Raw genomic sequence first — 25,271 nt, 5'->3', positions numbered from 1 at the left:
GGTTGCAGGTTCTATCCATGGCCTCGTTCAGTGGGTTAAGGATCTGGTGTTGCTGTGGTGTGGATCGCAGACGAGGCTCAGATCTTATGTGGTTGTGGTATAGGCTGGCAGCTGTAGCTTCCATTGGACTCCTAACCTGGGAACCTCCATAGGCTGTGGGTGCGGCCCTAAAAAGCGGGGGAAAAAAAAGTTAAAGTATGGTTGGTTTACAGTGTAGTTTCAGGTGTCAGCAAAGTGATTCAGTTAACATATGTATCATATGTATGTATAATTGAACATATAAATACATAACATGAATCTATATACACAAATATGTAAGATAGTATATCCTTTTTCAAATTCTTTTCCTTTGTACATTATTACAAAATAATTGAGTATAGTTCGTAGAAATAAGGCTTTCTGGTTGTAGTGTTCAGTGTGTGATGTAAACCTGATAAGAAATTAGGTAGAACTCATCGCTTTATCGAGAGTTGTAAAAATCTCAGTACTAGACTGATTCGCAAGGAAATCGAAGCCCTGTAGTATTTTGAAGATGTGAAAAAAAAATTTTTTTTTTCTTTTCTAGGGCCACACCCGCAGCATATGGAGGTTCCCATCAGAGCTACATCCATCGGCCTACACCACAGCCACATGGGATCTGCGCTGAGTCTGTGACCTACACCACAGCTTGCGGCACCGCCGGATCCTTAACCCACTGAGTGAAGCCAGGGGTCGAACCTGCAACCTCATGGTTCCTAGTCGGATTTGTTAACCACTGAGCCACGACAGGAACTCCAAAACAATTTTCCATCTGTAGGTTCTTTTCTTTGGAAAAGGGAGTATATGGAGTTAAAGCTGTCAGCTCTGGAATGTCTTCAGTAGTCCAGGCACCTGAAGGAAAAGTGTAAGTCAGTGTTTTCTAAACCTGTCCAGCCCAGTGCCCCCTTTTAGAACAAATATTAAAGTCTCCCTAAAGATTTATAAACACTTGGAGTTCCTGTCGTGGCTCAGTGGAAATGCATCCATGAGGATGCAGGTTCGATCCCTGGCCTTCCTTAGTGTGTTAAGGACCCGACGTTTCTGTGTGCTCTGGTGTAGGTTGCAGACTCCGCTTGGATCCTGTGGTTGTGGTATAGGCAGCAGCTACAGCTCTGTTTCGACCCCTGCCTGGGGACCTCCATATGCCACGGGTATGGCCCTAAAAAAAGACAAAAAGAAAAAAAAAGATTTAAGATACTTAAAAATACCATAAACATTTCTAAAAATCAGTGTTCTGCTCTAATTGAAGCATAAAGGTGAAATAAGTATTTTATTAGAAAATAACACAGCTGCTATTTAAGTATGTGAGTGCTCAGGCATGATGACATTGGAAGGCAGAATGAAGTCCTGATGAGTAGCTGGCCGACTGCACCAGCGCAAAGATACCGCTGTGAGTGTGATGGCTACAAATGCAGGCGGGTTTCAGATGTATTACATTAGCAGTTCAAATACCATTAGGGTCATTGTCATCCACAAAGTTTTCCCAAGTTGTGAACAATTTTTTTGTAAACTTTGAATAGGACAGAGCGGACTCTTCATTTTTTTTCAGCGGTTTTTTTTTTATTACTCAATGAATTTTATTACATTTATATTTGTACAACAATCATCACAACCCAGTTTATAGCGTTTCCATCCCAAATGCTCAGCACATCCCCATACCCCTTAACCTGTCTTATTTGAATTTGACTTCATTTCACATGATGAAAATGTAAATTTTCCACCTCTGGGAAATTCAGCCTTCACTAAAATGGTGTGAAAATGATATGCTTTACATATGATAAAGTCTTAGGCTAAGATGGTCATACACAGGCTCTTCACCTACTCACTGTGCAGCAGTCTTTTCAGGTCATGAGGGATACAGACAGTCTTTTGCCTCACAGTGTGTCCTATACATTTTAGGACTTCTAGGATCAGTGGACCCCATCCACCCAATACCCTTGCTCTTATCCAGCCGATTGTGACAACCTACAAGATCCTCGCCAAGTTCCAAAATGCGCCTCCGAGACTTACTGGGAATCATTGGTCCAGGCAGTGACCAAAGATGAAATAGAAGATAGGAGAGTTGAGTTCCCATGGTGACTCAGTCGAACGAACCTGACGAGCGTCGATGAGACTCGGGTTCGATCCCTGGCCTCGCTCAGTGGGTTAAGGATCTGGCATTACTGTGAGCTGTGGTGTAGGTCTCAGATGCAGCTTGGATCTGGTGTGGCTGTGGCATAGGCCAGTAGCTGCAGCTCTGATTAGACCCCTAGCCCAGAAATTTCAATGTGCCATGGTTGCCGCCCTTAAAAAAAAAAAAAAAAAGAAAGAAAAAGAAAAAAAGAGAATTGATAATGACTTTGAGGGAACTTGAAGTACTGAAAGTGATATCAAGTTGACAGAGGGAGTGTTAGGAAACAACAGATTTCCCTAGGTAGGAAACCTATTTGCTAATCTTTTTGAAAATAGAAAATAAAATGTCAAGGAATTGAAATTTTTCATACTGCTTTGTAAAAGATGCAATTTAAAATTTTTGGAATGTGTATCTGCAGTTGTAGATGATAAATGACTTTCTTGGGTAGGCCTTCCTTTAGGAACAAAGAATTCATGTTCATTAGCCCGTTTGGGAGATTAAAAAGATAAAAATAGAGGCAAAAATACCTGTCTAGTACTTTGAAGAAAATACTTTCCTGTAATTAATTGTTTAATTAGAGGTCATGGTCAGACTTTGCTTTAGCAAAGCTGGTCACTGTGGAAAAGTAGAAAAGAAACTTTTAAGAGGAGAATATTAACTTTTTTTTTTTTTGTCTTTCATCTTTTTAGGGTCGCACTCAGGGCATATGGAGGTTCCCAGGCTAGGGGTCTAATCAGAGCTGTAGCCGCTGGCCTACGCCAGAGCCACAGCCACACCAAATTCGAGCTGCGTCTGTGACCTACACCACAGCTCATGGCAACGCTGGATCCTTAACCCACTGAGACCAGGGTTCAAACGCGCAACCTCATGGTTCCTAGTCAGATTTGTTTCCACTGTGCCACAATGGGAACTCCGAATATTAACAAATTTTAAAGCGATTTGAACAAAACTCAGTTTGCATCACTTGGTAGCCATTTAGTTTTCAGTTTTTTCCTGAAAACTATGACTCCCAGTATTGTTACAGTAGTGTAATATATAGGAAAATTAGCATGTGTTTCATTGTAAGCAAACCTAATACAAAACCCATCAAACGTGTAAATTATCAAATGCTTGTTCATTACCATCAACTGCTTATTTATTGCCAAAAAGAGAGACCACTTTTTTCAATTGCAATTTGAGTTTAGAATATTTGAAGCTTCCCTTTGACGAAATCACATGGATTATGTATTGTGTACCCATATTTTTAACTTTGCCCTCTGCTTTCCTCACTGGTCCTTTTCACTGCAAAACAGTATTCTTATCACTGTATCATCAGAGGATGCTAAATGTAAGCTCCATGAATAAGGACTTTTGCTGTCTGTGTATTTCCAGCATCTGTAATGATGCCTGATTTGTGGTAAGCATTCCAAAAAGAAGTTGAGTAAGTAAATGTTACTTTGGAATGAGATGGAATCAGAATGGAGTTAATAACAGTTTTCATTTGTCTACTTAAATGAGTCCTACGAATGAAAATACAAAATTCAGCTTACCCAAAAGGTAGCTCATGGAGTTCCCGTTGTGTCTTAGTGGATTAAGAACCCAGCTAATCTGTGAGGATGTAGGTTCGATCCCTGGCCGCCTCAGTGGGTTAAGGATCTGGTGTTGCCACAAGCTGTTGTAGGTCACAGATGCGGCTTGGATCTGGCATTGCTGTGGCTGTGGTGTAGGCTAGCAGCTCTGATTGAAAGAAAAAAAAAAAAAAAGCTCATTATATCCTTTTCCCATATGGAGTGATTCTCGCCTATCCCTTTTTTTTTTTTTTTTTTTTCCTTCCCAGGGCCACATCCATAGCATATGGAGGCTCCCAGGCTAGGGGTCAAATGGGAATTATAGCTGCCAGCCTATGCCACAGCCGAAGCAATGCCAGATCCAAGCCGGGTGTGTGAATGGCAGTGCCAGATCCTTAACCCCCGAAGCAAGGCCAGGGATTGAACCTGCATCCTCATGGATACTAGTCAGATAACGTTTCCGCTGAGTCAAACAGGAACTCCTCCGTGCCCTGTCTTGGATAATGCTGTCATCAACTCCACTTTCTCCTTTACCTCCAGCATTCAGTCCATCAAGGCCCTTTCCTATAATTTCTCTCTCTCCCTTCCCACCATTTCTCTGTTAGTCTTGACCTTCTCTCCCCTGGCCCATAGCCTTGAAAAACAGATCTCTGTGCTTCTGGTACTTTGCCGCGCTTTTTAAACTTCACACTGTCATCAGTTATTGCTCTCTACTGCAGACCTAATTATGGTACTGTAAGTTTGTTTTTAATTTGCCGTGTTCCTTTTTGTAAACTTAACATGGTCTCAACTTCCCGTGGTAATTGTAGAAGTTGTATGAATAGACCATTATGGTGTCTAGGGTTCATGAACGGACCCCCAAACGACCTTTTTACCCAGTCTCGCTTTGCATCCTTTTCACTGCACCTTGGGCTGTGATTTTGCTTACTATACGTTTCTCCTCTGTCTGAAATTCTTGGCCTGGCAAACTCCTGTTCATTTTTTAAGCTTACTGATGTGAAGCTTTGCCTGACTCGAGCTCCCTTTCTCTAGTAGAATAAAACTGTTGCATTCTAAGTACTTTCTTAGAAAGTCATACAGGTTTTTATTAAATTATTTCTTAAAATCAGTTGTTGATATTTGTGTAAAGCAACTAGGTTGTGAGGTCTGGAGGGCAAGAACTTCTTTGCTTCTGTGATTGTTACTGCAATTGGCATATGGTAGTCATTTAATTGTTAAATGAACAGCTCTTAACTTTTATTACTGTTGAGTGACTTAATAAACATGGATGTTCGGTTCAACATATTGATGCATACATTCTTTTTCTATAGGATTTCTCCTTTTTTTGTTAGTCTCTGAAGGAGAACAAGAGTCTGGGTCTTGGGTCTGTCTTGCTCACTGCTCTATTTAGCACAGTGCTTCATATGTTAAATGCTAAATGAATGTTTGTGTATTTGTAGATAAATGCTACATAAATGTTTTGAGTGACTAGTCTCCATCTTTCCTTTCGCCATCACAACTACCTTTTTGAGGCAGAATAATTTTTCTTTTCCTTAATTCACTCTGGTACCACTATTGTCTAACGTAAATGTCGAAGTCTCAAGATAGAAGTTTTAGCATTTTATAATACTTTCAGGCAGTTTATATTTATCTAGAAGGTTATTTACTGCTTATGCTGTTTTGGAAGAACAGAAAGCCTTAGGGAATTTATAAACAGTTTTGATACTTTTTTTTCCCCAGCAGCAGCTATGATGGAGTGCTCTGTTTTCCCAGTTCTCAGAAATTCTTTGATGCATGATAGTGGAACATTTAAAGTACTTTTCTGTATTTTTTTTTTTTTCCTGTTAGGTATTTGAAAGTAGGTGATAGTAACAGATAACTGACTTGGTCTACTTGTTGATTTGCTGGCATTATTTGAATAGTGCATCTTCTCCTTTTTGGAACATATCTTTTAAACTAAACTTAGATATTCTTTATAGGCAAGGACCAAGTTTTAAGGATACTTGTTCTCTCAGTTCTTAATTTGGTACCAGGCACATGGTTACTGCACCATAAATTTCCCCTGGATGATTAAATTAACAAATGAATGAAACAACTAGGTGGGAGAAAAATAGAGGATTAGAGGATAAGTTTTATGGAATGAGGAACTGACAGCCTTAAGGAATAAAAAAAAAAGGCTAAGATAAATGAGATTCTCTGGTTTCTTTTAATGGTAAAAAGAGGCATAAAATGTAAGCATGTAATAAGTATTAGCTATAGTCAGAGTACACAGAATACTCTGACTTTTGATGCGCAGTTCTAAAATTTGGTAATGTTATTGCTTAATGCCTTTGATAACAGTTTGCAACTCTGCTTTTAAAGTTTGTCAGTTCAGTTAAGCTTAGTAGATTTTTTTTTGATAACACCCAGTAACGGAAGCTATATTCAAAGTGTCTGTGGGGAGGAGATGAAGGAGCCAGGATTGCCACCCTCAAGAATAGAGGGCAGTGAACTTCTTTTTTTGTCAAGGGCTTAGTTGTGTGTTTTGTTTTGTTAAGGGCCACACCTTCAGAGTGTGGAAGTTCTCAGGCTAGGGGTTAAATCGGAGCTGCAGTTGCCGGCCTACACCACAGCAACGCTGGATCTTTAACCCACTGAGTGAGGCCAGGGGTGCAACCTGCATCCTCATGGATACTAGCTGGGTGTGTAACTGCTGAGCCTCAATGGGGACTTACTCCCTACTAAGTAGTAGTTTAGATGTGCGGACTCTTGATGGCCCCCATCACACTAGCAACCTGCTGTTGTGAAACAGAAGCTGCCCGTAGACCTACTGCTTAGCTGTGATGATGTTAAAAGTTTTTGAACTTTGTGTAGTGTGTACACTATTTCTAAATGTAATCTGTGGCTTTTGTGAAGAATTTTAACTAGAAGTTTTAAGTGCCATAAATTGCTACCTAATTTGGAATTATTTCCATTTGGGGTAGCCCATTTCATTCTTTCATTCTAGAAAACTTGTGATATTTGCCTGTTTAGAAACAGTTTAGAATTGTTGACTTAAAGCATTCTCATTTTTAAGTGTCAGCAGTTATTTCCAGCACTAGGTTTATTGTCACTGTTTTATCAACATGATAAGGTTTTCATAATCGTAGAGGGTTGTTTCAGCTGCTTGCAGTATAAAATCACCTGTGGCCAGTACAAAAACTGGTGGAGCATGTGAGATCTCAAGATTTTTCTTTTCTTTTTTTTAATGCCTGGTGCCATATGGAGTTCCCGGGATAAGGATCAGATCTGAGCTGCCACTTGTGACCCAAGCTGCAGTTGTGGCAGCTCAGAATCCTTAACCCACTCTTCCGGGTTGGGGATCAAACCTGAGTCCCAGCGCTTCCAGGATGCCGCCAGTCCCGTTGTGCCACAGTGGGAACTCCGAGATTTTTCTTTTTTCTTTTTGCCGCGTCTGTGGCATGCAGAAGTTTCTGGGCCATGGGGTTGATGGAGTTCTCCAGAGCCACAGCAGTGATGGTCCTAGATCCCAACCAGCTGAGCCACAAAGGAACTCCAGGATTTTTCTTTGTTAATAACCTTTATTTTTCTTTTCTGGTTTTGTTTGCCCTCAAACAGTGCTTCCCAATCTTTTCAGCCATTTATAAGGTGAAAATTTTCATACCTGTCTCCTATCCCTGTAACGTTAGTAATTTTTTTTTTTTTTTTGTCTTTTTAGGGCCATACCTGTGGCATATGGAAGGTTCCAGGCTAGGGGTCGAATCGGAGCTGCAGCTGCCAGCCTACACCACAGCCACAACAACGTAGGATCCAAGCTGCGTCTGCAACCTATACCACAGCTCACGGCAGTGCCAGATCCTTAACCCACTGAGAGAGGCCAGGGAGCAAACCCGCATCTTCCTGGATACTATTTGGGTTCATTACCACTAGTAATACTTTTTTAAATCATTGAATATATAAAAATAAGGTAAAAATCGAATGATAGGCATTAATGTATTGAGTTCATGATATGCAAACAAATAGAGAAGAAATGAACTAACATTTAGTGAATGTGCGCTGTGTACCAGGCACTATGTTATATTTTCCCTCTTCTCAAAATAACTGAAGTTAGATGTTACTTTTCACCATTTTGCATATATGATAACTGAGGATCAAAGAGGTTAATTAACTGTCTCAAGGTCATACAGCTAGTAAGTTGGCAGGACTACAATATGAAACCAATTTTGACTCCAAAAGGTCCTTGGCTTTTTTACTGTACCGTTTTGCTGGCTTCTGTATCATTTAGATATCAAAAATGGATGAAATTCAACTCTGAGATGTGATGTATAGCCTTAGTTTTGTGGTAATTTTCAGAGTCTTCAAAAGTTTTAAGGTATGTTTAAAAATTCTTAAACTTCAAAGCAGAGTTAATTTCACCTAAACTCAAAAGGGACGAAAAGAATACTGTGCAGTGAAATTTAAGCTGTAAGTATTGCTACTCGAAGAAATTATGGCTTTAAAGTTGAAGAGGCTAGGGAGGAAAAGTAGCTTTCAGAAAATGGGGTGATTTCCCACGCCAGAAGAATAAGCAGAAACAAAATGTTGCAGGTTTGCCAAGAGAGAGTTTAAAGGGGTACTTGCCAGGGACTTCAAAGTCAGTGTAGTCAAAGCTTGAAAGAGTACACGATGAATGGAGGAGGGTAGCAGCTAGAGACCCAGCAATATGATTTTTATGATCAGGATGCAACATTAAGTGCAAGGATTAAAAGGGAGATAGCAAAGGTGAGGTGTATTTGTTTTTCTTTTTTTGTCATTTCGGGGCCACTCCTGTGGCTAGGGGTCGAATTGGAGCTGTAGCCACTGGCCTACGCCAGAGCCACAGCAATATGGGATCTGAGCCTCGTCTGCAACCTACACCACAGCTCATGGCAACGCCAGATCCTTAACCCACTGAGCGAGGCCAGGGATCGAACCTGCAACCTCATGGTTCCTAGTCGGATTCGTTGACCCCTGAGCCACAACGGGAACTCCTGTTTTTATTTTCTGACATAAGTTATTCAACCCTTTTAACTGCTGGCATCCTTCCCAAGATTTTTATGTTCTAATCATCTTTATTTTTTTCCTTGTTTTAAAAGAAACAAGTGTAGGGGTTCTCATTGTGGCTCAGCGGTTATGAACCCGACTAATATCTATGAGCGTGTGGGTTCAATCCCTGGCCTCTCTCGGTGGGTTCGGGATCATGTGACTTTTCAGAACCTCAGTGTCTTCCTCTGTAAAATGGAGGAAGTGGAGTGGGTGTCAGCTGGATGTTTTCTCTCATTTCTTGGAGCTCTAGGAATGCCAGTGCGACACTGGACATCTTGAAGAAACTCTAGAAAAAGGAAACCTCTTTTTTGTGTAAAGTGTAATGTCTCTGTTCCTAGAATGATGTATGTCCCTTTTCTTGCACCTTTCAGAGGTCAAATAGAAATGGGACATTTCCGAAAAGAGACAACAGATAAATGAATTGGATGGAGGGAGTGTGTGATTGTGTGAGGAGGAGAGAAGGGAAGGCTCATTTGAAGATAGGCTAAAATAGCCTAGAACTTAATTCAGGAATACTGGAGAATTTTTTTTTTAATTTTTTTAATTTTTATTATTTTTTTTTTTGGCTTTTTAGGGCCACACCCTTGGCATATGGAGGTTCCCAGGCCTAGGGGTCGAATCAGAGCTACTGCTGCCAGCCTGTGCCACAGCCACAGCCACAGATTCCGCATTAGCCATGTAGCCATGATCTGAGCCAAGTCTGCGACCTACATCACAGCTCACGGCAATGCCGGACCCTTAACCCACTGAGTGGGGCCAGGGATCGAACCCGCAACCTCGTGGTTACTGGTCGGAATCATTTCCGCTGCGCCACAATGGGAACTCCAGGAATACTGTACGAGTCTTAAATCAGGAAGTTACTGGGCAAAAATAATTTAATAAAAAGTCATTATAGTAATAAAATGATAAAGGGTCTCTGTTGGGTTAAAAAAAGTCCCTTACCTTCAAATTTTAGAAAGTACAGCTAAGGATGCTCTTTAAATTTGAAAGAGATAAATTAGGGCCAGTGGACTAAATAGCAGTGATGAACAAGTTACAGAAACTAACTCCTAGAACTAAATGAACCTTGAAGTGCCCAGAAGCCCAAGCTTTTGAGAGGAGATATATCTGAAGCTTCAGGCCAAAGAACACGCCTCAGAAGTTTCCTTGATAGACTTGACACGTCTCACATGAAGAGCCGCAGAGCATGGATGCAGAGCTCTTGTTTGTTCTCCCTAACAAGTATCTTACAAACACTGAAGTCATCTTTTGGTATCATTGTGGTTTAATTTTCTAATTAGAATTTGGCTTTGAAAATCTTGCCCTTGGCCTTTCTGCTTTGGGTTTTTTATTTTGAGATGATTGTATATATCACGTGTGTGTGTATACATTTTTTTTTTTTTTCTCCTTTTTTGGCCACCCCTTGACACAGGAGTTCCCAGGCCGGGATCAGATCCGAGCCACAGTTGCAATCTATGCCATAGCTGCGGCAATGCCTGATCCTTTAACCCACTGTGTGGGGCCAGGGATCAAACCTGCATCTTGGCGCTACAGAGATGCCACCAACCCCGTCGTGCCACAAGGGGAGCTCCTCCATATTGTGAAATAGATGGAAGTTGACCTTATGTTTTACAAGTGGTCTGGCCTAATCTGCGTTTGAAATATTCCACACGTTACTGGTCTGATCTGTATTTAGCATATTCTGTAGGTGATCTCTGCCCTCCATGCATGCATATATTCAATTGCAGTGACTGAAGGTCACGGTGAGTTAAAGGCAGAATCTGAATCAGAATTCAGGTTTCCCAGATTGTAACCTTTGTTCTCTCTTGTATCCTCCCTTTTCCCCCTCAGTCTAAACTTGACCCTGTCCTTCAGTTTTATTCGAACTCTTCTCAGAAGTCCTCTGTGACCCAGAAGGAGAGTACTTAGCAACTGACCATCTGTCTAGCTAACCGTCTGTCCATCCACTCATTTATCCATCCAATCAGTTAACTACAAACTTTCATTTAACCTGTACTATATTCTGGAATTAAAAGGTGCATAGGAGTTCCCATCATGGCTCAGTGGTTATTTAACAAATCTGACTAGGGACCATGAGGTTTCGGGTTCGATCCCTGGCCTTGCTCAGTGGGTTAAGGATCTGGTGTTGCCGTGAGCTGTGGTGTAGGTTGCAGACGCAGCTCGGATCCCGCATGGCTGTGGCTCTGGTGTAGGCCGGCGGCTACAGCTCCGATTCGACCCCTAGCCTGGGAACCTCCATATGCCGCAGGAGCAGCCCAAGAAATGGCAAAAAGACAAAAAAATAAATAAAAGGTACATAACGTCTTCTCCTTGATCTCGTGAGGCTCACAGTTCAGTGAAGGAGATAAGTTAGGAAATTGTGGTCTGAGATTACAATAGAGAAATATACTGGTAGAGAGGTGGGAGTATTTGAATAGGGGAGAGGGTACCTTTGGCATGGATTTCTTTCATATTTGGAAGTTTACTTGATCCTGTTGCCTACCTAGAGTAGTTCTGTTTTTCTTTGCTACTTAGTATCTGAGAGGCCATATTTACCAGACATCCTTCTGTTCTGTATTTACCAGACATCCTTCTGTGTTAGGGCTTGGGGTCAGTAATATTGTCTTTACGGGAAGGGTGTTGAAGCAGATGGGCAGGGATTAGTGTTAGCTGAATGAGTAGTAGAGCTTATTTTGAGAAGTATCCTTGTCTGGACATAGGGTAGGGTCCATCTTATAGGGGAAATATTTGCAGCCTCCAATCTGCTGAAATAACCTTGCAGCCTCTTAGCACTGACTTAGTTGTCATAGAGATAGGAGAATGGAATCTTCTGCTCAGGTTAAACCTGGTGTAAAGTGAAAGTTTTTACAAATGTTTAAAATTTTTCAATTAACTGGAGTTCCCTGGCGGTATAGCAGTTAAGGATCCAGCGTTGTCACTGCTATGGCTCGGATTCCATCCCTGGCCCTGGGAATTTCCACAGGCCAAAAAAAATTTCAGTTGCTGTGTTATTGTAATTGTATACACTTTAATGAGAGTTTTTAGCGAGTATATCTTTGTTTCACATTTGACTGACTAGTGTATTAGCACTAGTAAAATCTGTGCACTAGATTATTCTCAGGACATTGGTTATCTTGGTGTCATGGTGTAGAGCAGTGGATCTTAACTCCAATGTCTACACTTTGATGAGGTAACATGAGGAGAGAAGATACAACCTCGTGCCTTTTGCAAATTGCACAGAGCACATCCTTTCTGTGGTTCATAATTTGATTTAAAATGTAGGCCCAAGAGTTGGGTGTGTTAATGTGTCAACTTTTGAGTCATGAACAGATAGAATTACCATCCCATTTACTATCCCAAGAAATATTTTTGGCCAAAAAATCTAGTAGGTTCTAAAAATTTATGGAGAAATAAAATATAAAAGCAAGCTAGTAAGTTTTTGAGGACTTGAAGGTTTAGCTTTGAGATTGTTAGTCCGTTTGTAATCTTTGTGACTTCATCCTATTCATCTATAACTCAACTCCTAGTACAGTGCCTGGTTTGTAGTAGGCACCCAGATTAATTTATTTTATTTATTTATTTTTTGCTTTTTTTTTTTTTTGCTTTTTAGGGCTGCACCACAGCATATGGAGGTTCCCAAGCCAGGGGTTGAATTGGAGCTGCAGCTGCCAGCCTACACCATAGCCACAACAACGCCAGAACCAAGCATCTGCGACCTACACCACAGCCTGTGGCATTGCTGGATCCCTGACCCACTGAGCGAGGCTAGGGATTGAACCCATATCCTCAGGCATACTAGTCGGATTCGTTTCCATTTTGCCACAATGGGAACTCCCCAGATTATATGTTTAAGTGTTGAATTAGTGAATAATGAATGAGTCAAGGGAATATGCCTAAAAGCATTCTTTTCTGATCCTGAAACACAGCAGAAATCTGTATCAACCAGGGTTCTCCCGAGAGAAGCAGAACTAAGTGGTATATATTATTTATCTCTTTATTTCCAGGAATTGGCTTATGCAGTCGTGCGGGCTGGCAAGTCTAAAATTTGTAGGGCAGGCCTGCAGGCTGGCAGCTTTCAGACAGCAGCTAATTCTTGAGGCAGAATTTCTGCTTCCTCAGGGAAATCTCACTTTTCTTCTTAAGGTTTTTCAAATGATTGGATGAGGGCCACCCGTATTATCAAAGAAACTCCTTAAAGTCAGCTGGTTAAGATGTTAGCCACATGTGCAAAATACATACACAGCGACACCTGTGGGTATTCATAGACTGCCACACTGGTGTTTAATTGACTTGTCTTAGGCAGACGGACACAAAATGAACCATCACAGTATCCTTGGGTTTAGGAACTTGAAGCCAAGTGTGCAGCCTGATTTGGCAAACCCATCACGAGCCCAAGGGCTCCTAGTCTTTCCAGGGTGACCAGGACTGGGCTGGTATTGGGACAGGCCTTTCTGACTAGTCACATTTAAAGTGAACAAAGAGGAGTTCCCGTTGTGGCACAGGGGAAACAAATCCGAATAGGAACCGTGAGGTTGTGGGTTTGATCTCTGGCCTCGCTCAGTGGGTTAAGGACCCGGACTGCTGTGAGCTGTGGTGTAGGTTGCAGATGCGGCTCAGATCTGGCATGGCTGTGGCTGTGGCATAGGCCAGCAGCTGTAGTTCTGATTCAACCCCTAGCCTGGGAACCTCCATATGCCCCTAAAAAAGAAAAAAAAAAAATGAACAAAGAAAGCTGCTTATGTTATTAGAGACAAGGTTTGTATCAATGGATCACTGAATAAATGCAGAATAGTGCTTAAAAAGATTACTAAAACCATCAGTTATAGCAAGGATTTAAATTTGGGAAATTTTTATTCATCGTATTGGAGAGCGGAGAAATGCTCATTTGGCCTGAGCCTGAGAGTTCTGTTTCTTACTCTGTTTGTTTTTGTTTTATTGTTTTGGTTTGTTTTTGTTTAGTCCTTTTATTTCCTCTCTAGTCGTGGTGTAGAAATTAATGCTTGCCTGTGGTTTAAAATAAAGTGAGTTTAAAGTCGAATAAATAAGATACAGTTAATACTGCTTTTTCTTTTTATTAAATTTAAAAATTTCACTTTGATAAGGAATTGGTGTTTTGGGAGAAGTTCAAGTGTATTTGTTTTTGGCAATGGAACCGTAATGGTAAGGACCAGGTAGATGAATGCCCATTGGTCTGATTTAGATGGGAAAACCTGTGAAATTCATGCCAGCTTAAAGATCTTAGGGAAAGATAATTGTAAAATTTCCTAATGTCATTTTATCATGTCTGACACTTTCTGGAATATAAATTCCCTTCCTCTCCTCCTCCTGATCTGCATGTGGAATACCTCTCTCACCAAATTCTGATTTGCCAGCAGTCTTTCTTGTTTCTTCCCTTTTTTCCCCTTTCCACTTGGCTGTTGTTTAAATTCAGAGAGCTTGCTTTGTAGAAATTGAGCCAAATAATAAGGCGGCATAAAACACTGAGTTCAGCAGATAGTGATTTGCTTGCGATTAACCCTTGAGAATTGAACCACTGCAAGATAACAAGGAAAGCATGTATTTTGAGACAACCTGCTCATTCTCCTTTTCCTTGAGCAGATGAGACCTCTTCTTCTCCCTTTGTTAGGAATTCATGTACAGCTTTGCTTAGGTTTTATTTATCATGCTCAGAGTGGCATGTTTTTAGAAAGACAGGTGCAAAGGAAAGCATATGACAGCCCTTTCCTCTGCCCTGGTTCTTCTCTCAGACTTCCCCCAGCAAAAGGCCACTCCTTTCTTCCACGTGTTCAGGACAATAACCTTGACATCCTCACCGCTCCCCAACCCCCCCCCCCCCCCAGCTTTATTGAGGTCGATGGTTGACAAACAAAAATTGCGTATGTTAGGTGTACAACATGATGAGTTGATAGACATATGCATTGTGAAATGATTACCATAATAAGCTAGTTAATGCATCTGTCGCCTCACATTGTTACCTTCTGTGTGTGTGTGTGTGTACACACTTACATCTACACTCTCAGCAGCTTTCAAGTGTACAGCTTTCAAGTTCATCCAATGACTGAAAGTTTCACCCATATGACCCCATGTCTCCCACTCCAGCCTCTGTCAACCACTGTTCTGGTCTCTGCCTCCATGACTTTGACTTTTTGAGATTCCATGTATATGTGAGACTGTGCAATATTTGTCTTTCTTTGTCTGCCTTACTCACTTTGTGTAATGTCCTCCAGGTTCATCCATGATGTCACAAATGCTAGAACTTCTTTCTCTCTATGGGTGAATAATATTCCATTGTACATATGCACCACATTTTCTTCAGCCATTCATCTTCTTCTCTTTTATACCTGACGTCCAGTCTCTCAAATCTTGTCGGCTTTATCTTCAGGATAGATCCAGAATCCGACCGCTTTGCCCCAACTCCATCTCTAATCACTTTCATCCAAGCTACCATTGTCTCTTTCCTGGATTATTTTATTGACTTCTAACTCATTTCTGTTCCTCTGGCTTTGGCATGTTAATTCTCAACATGACAACGAATCATTCTAGAAGTGTAAACAAGACATTCTTAGGCCTCTCAAAACAGACCTGTCTCATAGTGCTCGGAGAAAAGCTAAAGTCCTTAGGCTGAGCCCTAAGGCCTGATGTGATCTGCTCTGCGTGCTACTTCTCTGACCTCATTTTCTATCCCTTTTCCCCTCCTCGCACTTTCTGCTCTGCACGCAGTCCTCCAGAGGGTTCCTCAGCCCCAGCAGGCATGTCCCCCTGCCTTAGGACCTTCAAACGTGTTCCCTCTGCCATAGAGGTTTTTTTTTTCTTGGATGTCGACATCCTCAATCCCCCGCCACCGCCCCCCCCCCCCCCCCCCCCCGCCAAGTCACCTTTATGGTGACGCTTCTCCTCACTCTAAATTTGTCGCTTTCACCATATAAACACACACCTGATTCTGTACCTGCTAGATTTTCTCCATAGCACATATCACTTTCTGTTGTATAGTTTTCTGATAGCTATTATTGATTGTCTATCTCACACACTAAAATCTAGCTTCACAAATCTAAATGCATTTCCAGGACTTAGAATTGAGATTGGCTCATGGCGAGCGCTTGGCTCAGTAATTTTTGAAATACTCAGATGAGAGAGAGCCTCCAGATGGCTGCTTGGGGAAAAAAATGCCTGACTTTTTTTTGTTGGGAGTTCTATTATTTTTCTTTGTTTATGAATTCAGTTACTCCTTGGAGTTGCTGTTGTGGCTCAGCAGTTAACAAACCAGACTAGTATCCAAGAGGTTGTGGGGTCAATCCCTGGATGCCGTGAGCTGTGGTGTAGGTCACAGATGTGGCTCAGAATCCCGAGTTGCTTGTGGCTGTGGTGTAGGCCCGCAGCTGCAGCTCAGAATCCATCCCTAGCCTAGGAACTTCCATATGCCATGGATGTGGCCTTAAAAAGACACACACAAAAAAACCAAAAACCCAAAAAACCAATTCAGTTACTCCTTCATGTTTTTCTGCATGGCTCTGTGAATTATATTCATTTTACTTTTGTAATAGAATTTACCTGACTTGGGCCCCTAACTTCATTTTCTTTGTCTTCTGTGAGACTTTTAGATATATTAACCGGGTCCAGGATATTTTGAGACATGATTATGTGTTAATTTCTTAATAAAATTTGACTGTCATTTTCCATTATGTTTCCCATTTCAGTCATAATTCCATTTACTAGCAGAATGGAACACAAATAATACAGTATTCAGCCTTGCAGTACCCAAATAGTAAAAAGTTCTAAAAGGCACTTGGATGGTGGGGATACTGCTTACGATCTTTTTCATCCTATTACACACTAGCATTTGAAAACCTACTAGGTACTTGGTTAGGGAAATCCACGGAGGTGAGCATGCCCTACCTCCAGAAGCCCACATTTTATGAGGGGTGTGAAATAGGTAAACCATTAGTAAATAATGTGCTATGTGGAACTGCCGGGTACCATGGGGTCCCTAAAACGTTTTGCCTCAGTGAGGAGAAGGTCGGCACAAGCTTCACTTGGAGATGCCCTCAAAGCTATTGGTTGAGGAATAAGCAGGACTTTTCCAGGAGGACAGAGCAGCGAAGAACAGAAAGGAGTAAGAGTAAAGATGCGAGAGGGAAGCAAGGACTAACAGGAGTTCCTGTCGTGGTTCAGCAGTAACGACCAGTCTCCATGAGGACGAGGGTTCGATCCAGCATTGCTGTGGCTGTGGTGTAGGCCAGCATACAGCTCCTAGTAGACCCCTAGCCTGGAAACTGCCACATGCTGCACGTGTAGCCCTAAAAGAAAAATAAAAAAGGGACGAACCGACGTCTGCCATGTTGACACAGTGTGCTGGTAATGTCTGGTAATCTCGTCTGAGAAAGCATTGTGCGCATCCTATGAAGTAAGTATTCATGGTCCCATTTTGTAGGTGAGGAAACGGGCCTAGAGAGATCAGCTTAGGGTCACAGATTTGGTAAATGTTGAGTTGAAACTGGAGCCTCCAGGCCTGATTAAGTTTGAAGCCCAGGGAGTGTAGATGTCAGAGGTGAAAGCTTGGAAGATGGGGCAGTTCCTGCCGCTTCACGGATAAAAAGCATGAAGGCTTCAGAAAGAGGTGCAGGTTTAGAACCGTAAGGGCAGAGAGGAGCGGGATGGTCTGAACTGAGGGTGAAGATGATGATGATCAGCTGATTGGAAAACACAGCCGACACCAGAAACCTTAATACTGTAATGGTGCTGTTTAGAGCGGGCGTCTCCAGCCAGCTTTCGCAGTCTCGCAGTCTCGGCAAAGGACTTGCTGTGGTACCTCCCCAAACAATTAGAAACCAATCAATGATTTCATTGGGAATTTACTGTTGGTTGGTTTCTGCAGTGCTAGTATGCATATGCTTGGACATTTTATTTAATTTATTGATTTATTTTTTGTCTTTTTGCCTCTTCTAGGGCTGCTCCCTCAGCACATGGAGGTTCCCAGGCTAGGGGTCGAATCAGAGCTGTAGCCGCTGGCCTACGCCAGAGCCACAGCCACGCGGGATCCGAGCCGCATCTGCAACCTACACCATGGCAACACTGGATCCTTAACCCACTGAGCAAGGCCGGGGGTCAAACCCGCAACCTCCTGGTTCTTAGTCGCATTCGTTAACCCCTGAGCCACGACGGGAACTCCTGCTTGGATATTTTAAAATCTAAAATATTCATGAGAGAATGCAGGGAAGACTGCTTTTTGGCATTTTTGATAAATCTGAAGTCAGGAATTTTAAAAACTTAAGGCCATTGGTCAGTCATTTTTTTTGAACACATAAATTTGTTATATGCATACATCTCATCTTTGTTTTCCATGGTGATTTTGGTGAGATTGTTAAAACATGAATTTCCAAGTTGGGTGAAAATAGAATTTTTCTGTTTTCTTTATGTAGACCGCTTTGCCCAGATAGTGGTCTGGACGAGTTGTAGAATAATTAGTTGGTAGAATTTTTAACTGATTTGTAACAGATTTAGTTTTTAGGTAGACATGTGCATATTTTTATAGAAAGATCAACTTGTTCTAAGTATGTGCTAGCATAATTTTTTAAAAATTCAATGAATTTTATTATATTTGTGGTTGTACAACCATCATCACAAGCTGATTTTAGAACATTTCCATCCCAAACCCCCAGTCCACTTCCCCCCCCCCCCCCCACACACAACTTGTCTCCTTTGGTAACCAGAGTCTGTGAGTCTGTTCCTGTTCTGCAAATAAGTTCATTTTATCCTTTTTTTTAGATTCCTAGTTAAGTGATAGAATATGATGTTTATGCCCCACTCTCTAACTTTGCTTAGTATGGTAATTTCAGGTCCATCCATGTTGCTGCAAATGCCATTGTTTCATTCTTTTCTACGGCTGAGTAATATTCCATTGCATATATGTACCATATTTTCTTTACCCACTCCTCTGTCAGTGGACATTTAGGCTGCTTCCAGGTCGTGGCTGTTGTATATAGTGCTGCAGTGAACATTGGGATACATGCATCTTTTCAAGCCTTGGTTTTCTTCAGATAGATGCCCAGGAGTGGGATTGTGCTAGCATAATTTTATATATAAAAAAAAAATGTATCTAAGAATTTATTTACATTTTCTGCCAGCCTAGAAAATGTTAGCTAGTTTTCTAACCCATCTGAATCTTCAAAGAAAAATGTTTTAAAACTAAAATGTGCTGAAGGCAGCCTTGTGGATATTTAAAATGACAGCAACAACAGAACACATCTTACATGGCCTCCACATTTACCATCTACTGGCTTCCACATGTGCATAGCACCTTTGGCCTTTTCCACTTAGGCCAGAGTACAGGTGTATGCATATCTCTATTAAATTCATACTGCCTATATTCTTTTGTGTGTGTGTGTGTCTTTTTGTCTTTTTGCCATTTCTTGGGCCGCTCCCGCGGCATATGGAGGTTCCCAGGCTAGGGGTTGAATCAGAGCCATACCGCCTGCCTACACCAGAGCCACAGCAACGCGAGATCCTTAACCCACTGAACGAGGCCAGGGATTGAACCCGCAACCTCATGGTTCCTAGTTGGATTCATTAACCACTGAGCCACGATGGGAACTCCATACTGCCTATTTTCTTTTATTTTCAGCACATGTTCTAATTTTCCTAAGTCAAAGATGGAGCAACTTCTCTCTAGTTTTTGTAAAATCACAGTCCTAACGTGCTGTCAGTCTAATTGTATAAGCAATTAGAGACGTTTAACCTGGTTATTGCCTAGTTGGTAGAAAATGACGGTACTTGCGGTACTAACACTATGTATGCCTCATTCTCCATTTTGCTTTTAAATTGTCTTTTCAATGTCATTTCTGTTCTGTTACTGGCAATTTAGTTTTAAAGCATCATTGTTTAAAAAACATTCAAAATAAAAATTGAAGCACATCATTGTGCTTGACACTAGATCAGATATGGTGTGGCGTATGTAAAAGAAATAAAATAGAATCTGTCAGCCTGAGGGTACAATACTGAAGTTTAAGTAAATGTGAAATAGCATAGTGATAAAGCATATGTCAAGTTTTTTTTCCACAGTAGTAAAATAGAGAAGGTATTGATGGAATTCTCCGATGTTTACATAGTTAGGCTAAATGAACCATGGGCTATATTTTTTTAAGCCCCAGAATGCTTAGATGTTATTTTACTTGAAAAAAATTAAGGTCAGATAAAGATACGGTCGAGAGTTCTGTGTCAGCTATTTCCTCACATTTCAGATGGACTCTCCTGTGCTTCTTGTTTTCCGTATTTGCAATTAGATACTCTTTTCTGTTTAGGTCATTCACATATATGGAGGGTTGGGGGAATTTATTGTTTTAGAGATCTCAAATTTGTTTCTGGAAAAAAAAAATACCAGTGACTTTTTAGTGAATGAAAAAACTGTTAGGGAATAGATAAATATATATTTTTCCCCCTAGGGAACAAATAATATTCTGAGCCAATTAAGGTTAAGGTCTAACTGAATTGCTTATATCTAACAATCTCAGTATTTCTAGAAAACTTTATGGGGAGGACCTTTATCTTTATTCTTATTTCCGAGTACAAAATTTAGTAGTGTAGGACGTATAATTTTTTTAAAACTTCAAGGTGAATTCAATTTCCAAATTAGGTATTTTTGTTATCAATTGTTTATACTCCAAAAGTATGAACTATTTTAATATTCATTGAAAATGCGATTAAAGAGAAATCAGATACAACCTCCCCTTCCAATAAGGAATTTTAATTCCAATAAGAAATGAGTTAAATACTTTGTCCATTCGGTCATTTATTAAACATTCTTATTTGCTTCACAGAGCTACCTAATTTGGGTTTGTTCTTGTTGTTTTTAAAGGTTGCAGGGGTTTTTGTGTTTTTCTATAAAGTCAGTCTTTTTGATTTTTAGGGCCTCACCCACAGCATATGTAGGTTCCCAGGCTAGGGGTCCAATCAGAGCTGCAACTGCCAGCCTACACCACAGCAATGCCAGATGTGAGCCTCGTCTGCGACCTATACCACAGCCCACAGCAACACCAGATCCTTAACCCACTGAGGGAGGCCAGGGATCGAACCCGCAACCTCATGGTTCCTTGTCAGTTTTGTTTTCACTGCACCATGATGGGGGAACTCCTATGAAGTTAGTCTTTAGAAACAAAGATTAATTCCAGCATTGGCATTATTTTTTCAATATTAAAAAAAATTTTCTTATAGTTGATCTACAATGTTCTGTCAACTTCTGTTGAGCATTATTTTTCTTACTGTGCTGTTGTTGACTGAATGAGAAATGAAATATGTGTGGTAGATCTTCGGATATGCTCTAGGAGCTCAGAGTAAATGAACCACCCTTTTTGATTTCAGTGAGCATTTATTTATTTATTTACAGAGGTTCTCATTTTGGGGCTTGTGAACTGAAGGGCTTCAGGGAAACCCATGGATTCCCTCAAATTATGTACAAAAAATTGTGTATATATTGGTGCTTTCTGGGGTGGTGATCCCTAGAGTTTATCAGATTTTCTTGAAGGCTTTTAATGTCTGGAAAACTTAGGAAATAGAAACAGCTCACCATGCGTTAGTGCAATAAATAGGGTAAAGGTAAAAATGAAGATCTTTGGGAGAACAGCATAAACACGGGAAACTAACCAGGTTCAGTGTCCTATAGAGGACCCATATGATAGGCTTTTGCCTTGTTGCGTGCTGCATCTCAGCCTCTCCTGTGTATAGTGATTGATGTATAGTAATGTTGCATGGGGTCCTGGTAATAGTGGTTGGTTTTTTGTTTTTTTGTTTTTTCCCTAGAGATTATCACACTAGGCAAAGTTAAGTCAGAAAGAGAACAACACATGCCATATGATATCACTTATATGTGGAATCTAAAATAGGACCCAAATGGATTTATCTACAAAACAGAAACAGACTCACAGACATAGAGAATAGACTTGTGGCTGCCAAGGGGATGGAGGAGGGTTGGATTGGGGGTTGGGATCAACAGGTGCAAACGATTGTATATAGGAAGGATAAGCAACAAAATCTGTTGCATCGCACAGGAAACCATGTTCAGTATCGTGTAATAAGCCGTAATGGATAAGACCAAAAAATTGGATGGTATTTTTGAAGATAGTTCAATAAAGGGACTATTTGCAGAGCTGTGGTCATGCTTTAAGGTAACCAAAAAGGGATGATGAGTCACTCAGGGGCTGGCAGCAGTGGGAAACTGTCACCCACCGAGGCAAAGATGCAAGGGGATGGGAGCTGTGCTCCAGAACCCGGTGAGGGTCATAGGGGTGGGAGAGGAGCCGCCCTCTCCACAAGAGCTGTGGCCACAGAGGAAACATGGAAGAGAATAAATTGTACCATTATTTCTCTCTCCTTCTGTTCTTTGCTTTTCTGCCGTTGCTTCCTGTTGGGAAAAACAGTCTCGGGTGTGCAGTCTGTCAACACCGCTTGGCCAGCTAAGAATGGGCCTTGGGCTTGGACCCCTCCTTATTACTAAGAGATGAGCTCACAAAGCCTTGGGGTTTGTGGGATTATCTTTCCCTATTTCAGGTTTGCTCTCAGTATTTCAGAATTCGAGGGATAGCATGGGGTAAAGAGGGAAGTGCTTGTGGGCTAGTTTCTCTTTGTCAACTAGCTGGCATCCACTAGCCATGAGAGACTGGTGCACACAACTGGCATTGCTCTTACTCTGTCCCTTCTATGTAAGTAAAGTGTTGTTCTGTCGAGTGCTTGACTGCTGTGATTTCCTCGGCAACCTTGATAGCAAGACATAATGGGCAGAACTGTTAACAGTTCTCCCCTGGGGCTGGTAACCAGTGCATGGTGTTGGGTTCAACACTTCCTCTCATTAGCAACCAGAAACCCGAAGCACGTGAGGATTGGATAATGTGGTCTTTGGAGAGGAGGGGAGGCAGAGGTACAGAGCCAGGCAGAGAAGGGTGGAAAATGAATCTGGGGGGACAAGTAGAGAATAATCATTAGAATGTTCAATACTTAGTTGTTGAAGTAAATTGAATTTTTAATAGTGAAACATAGTTGAGCCTTAGATATTGTTAAAGTGAAAATGGGCAAATGCCTAATGGTTTCATGTTTCTGACATAAATCCTTTGACATGAAAGTCTTTTTAGAACAGAAACGGACTCACAGACAAAACAGACCTGTGGTTGCCAAAGGGAAGGAGGAAGGAGTGGGATGAATTGGGAGTTTGGGGTTAGTGGACGTAAACTATTTCATTTAGAGTGATGAGCAATGAGGTCCTGCTGTACAGCACAGGGAACTATATGCAGTTTTCCTGGGATAGATCACAGTGGAATAGAAGAAAGGGAATCTTTATATATGTATGACTGGGTCACTTTGCTGTGCAGCAGAAATAGGCACAGCATTGTAAATCAACTATGCTTTAATAAAAAGTTTAGAGTACAAAAAAATCTTTACAATAAGGTAACTGTCTCTTTCATGTATATTTGAATTGTCTAAATAGTAAAAATTAAAAAGAACAGTGAAAATGATGTGATAACTACTAATCTATGAAAATGTGAAAGTAAAATAACTGTTCAAGAGTTTATATTTTCAAATACACATTTCTGAAAAAGTGAACGTTTGGATTACCTAGAGGAGACCAGTTCGTTTTCTGGGGCCTACCTCGAAAACAACTTTGAGTCTTCTTTTATCAGACTTAAGAGTTTGTGCAGCACTGTGATAGAAGGATGCTGCTTTTATATTGCTTACACTCATTAATAGCTGTCGTTAGTGATCATCCTAAAAGTGGGTCCGTTTACTGCCTGTTGACTCTGTGCCAAGCCTTTACATACGTTACTACGTACTATCCTCACAGTAACCCTAGAAATGCAGATAGTGTTGCTTGGAGTCTGATGCATCAGTGGACAGAACAAATTACACAAAGGCCAGAGATCTTTATATGCTAGTAGTAATATTTCTGCAGCATTTTGGTTTTGCGGTTATTTTTAGTATTCTCTAGGTACCCTTAGAGTTGAGCACTTTTTCATGTTTATTAGCCATTTAGATTTTTTTTCTGTGAAGTCCCTGAACTATTCTTTGGTCCATTTTCTTTAAGATTGCCTGTCTGCTTCTGATGAATGTGGAGGGATTCTCCACGTTTTTGGGTATGTTATTGTCTGCTGTGTGCTGCCAATGACTTCTCCCATTCTGTGGCTCGGATCTGGTGTTCCCATGGCTGTGGTATGGGCCAGCAGGTGCAGCTGTGATTTGACCGTCTAGCCTCAGGGACTTCTGTATGGTGTGGATGTAAAAAAGAAAAAAAAAGTGTTGATTTGGTTGCTATTTTCTGAAAACCAAAAATAATCGTAGTACCTATCTTAGAAAGACAGAATTTTATTTTTGTCTCATGTAAGTAGAGGCAGTCCAGGGTGCTGGCAGCTCTGTGATCATCCAGGATGCAGTCTTCCTTTCATCTCTTTCTTCTTCCTTCTTTATCCACCTGGCAGCTCCAGAATAACATCTACATTGCAGGAAAGAGGACTAGAAAAGACCCCCCATCCACTGAAGGATTTTTTTTTTTTTTGTCTTTTTGCTATTTCTTTGGGCCGCTCCTGCAGCATATGGAGGTTCCCAGGCTAGGGGTCAAATCGGAGCTGTAGCCACTGGCTTACGCCGGAGCCACAGCAACGCGGGATCCGAGCCGCGTCTGCAACCTACACCACAGCTCACGGCAACGCCGGATCTTTAACCCACTGAGCAAGGGCAGGGACCGAACCCGCAACCTCATGGTTCCTAGTCGGATTCGTTAACCACTGCGCCACGACGGGAACTCCTGAAGGATTTTTTTTAGAAGCTGCACACACCACTCTGCTTATACCCTATGAGCAAACACTTAGTAAATGTAGCCCTACCTAAGTCAACCAGAGGCTTGGAAACACACATCTGGCTAAAAATAGGAGTTTTTGATCCAGTAGAGAAGAAAGGGAGAAAGGATCTTGGGGGCAGCCATTGATCTTTACTACATAAAATCTTTTTCTGTTGTGATTTAAGTGTTTTCCCAAGGTAATTACAGAGAAAAGCATAAAATAATACGGAGTATGTAACCAATTTAAAATTTATCAGGTTGCACTCATAACTTTAGATTCTGAATTGTTATTTTTAAACTTCTACATTCTAGGAAGGTAGAAATAAAGTAGCTCTTAAGTTATTCATCACTTTTGCTAATTTTTGGCAGTTTGACTTCTTTTCTAAACATAGATACAGTGTTCTATCAGATTTTTAAAATATAGCATCATATACATAAAGGCAGAGGGAAATATTCGCCTTTTATCTTTTATAGAGGAGAAATGCGGTTAAACCCACTGTTAAAAATAGTCTATAAAAAAATGTTTTAGCAGTAGGTAACAAAAGCTCTTGGTTAGAAGGAATTCAGGCATATGGAAATTAAATGAAATCCAGAATTATTTTAGTTCACTGAAAATTAGCTGATATAAGTGTTCAGCAGATATAATCTCATAGACACTGCCGATTTTTAAAAATTCTACACAGCAGAGCTTAAGGAAAATGTAGTATTTAACATAATTATCCTCATTATTTAAAATGATTTACTTAAGTATCCCAGTGTATAACACTATAAGTGATAATCA

General features: G+C 41.0%; 1 protein-coding gene across 13 annotated transcripts in view; it reads left to right on the top strand.

The window, feature by feature from the left end:
• The window catches only part of DNAJC15 (DnaJ heat shock protein family (Hsp40) member C15), a 110,476-nt gene that overhangs the window by 33,470 nt on the left and 51,735 nt on the right, over positions 1-25,271 (top strand). The window lies entirely within an intron of this gene.

The sequence above is a fragment of the Phacochoerus africanus genome, chromosome 13, assembly GCF_016906955.1.
Source record: "Phacochoerus africanus isolate WHEZ1 chromosome 13, ROS_Pafr_v1, whole genome shotgun sequence".
NCBI classification, from domain to species: domain Eukaryota; kingdom Metazoa; phylum Chordata; class Mammalia; order Artiodactyla; family Suidae; genus Phacochoerus; species Phacochoerus africanus.
Note: the sequence above shows the minus strand (reverse complement) of the source record. Positions and strands in the feature narration are given on the sequence as shown.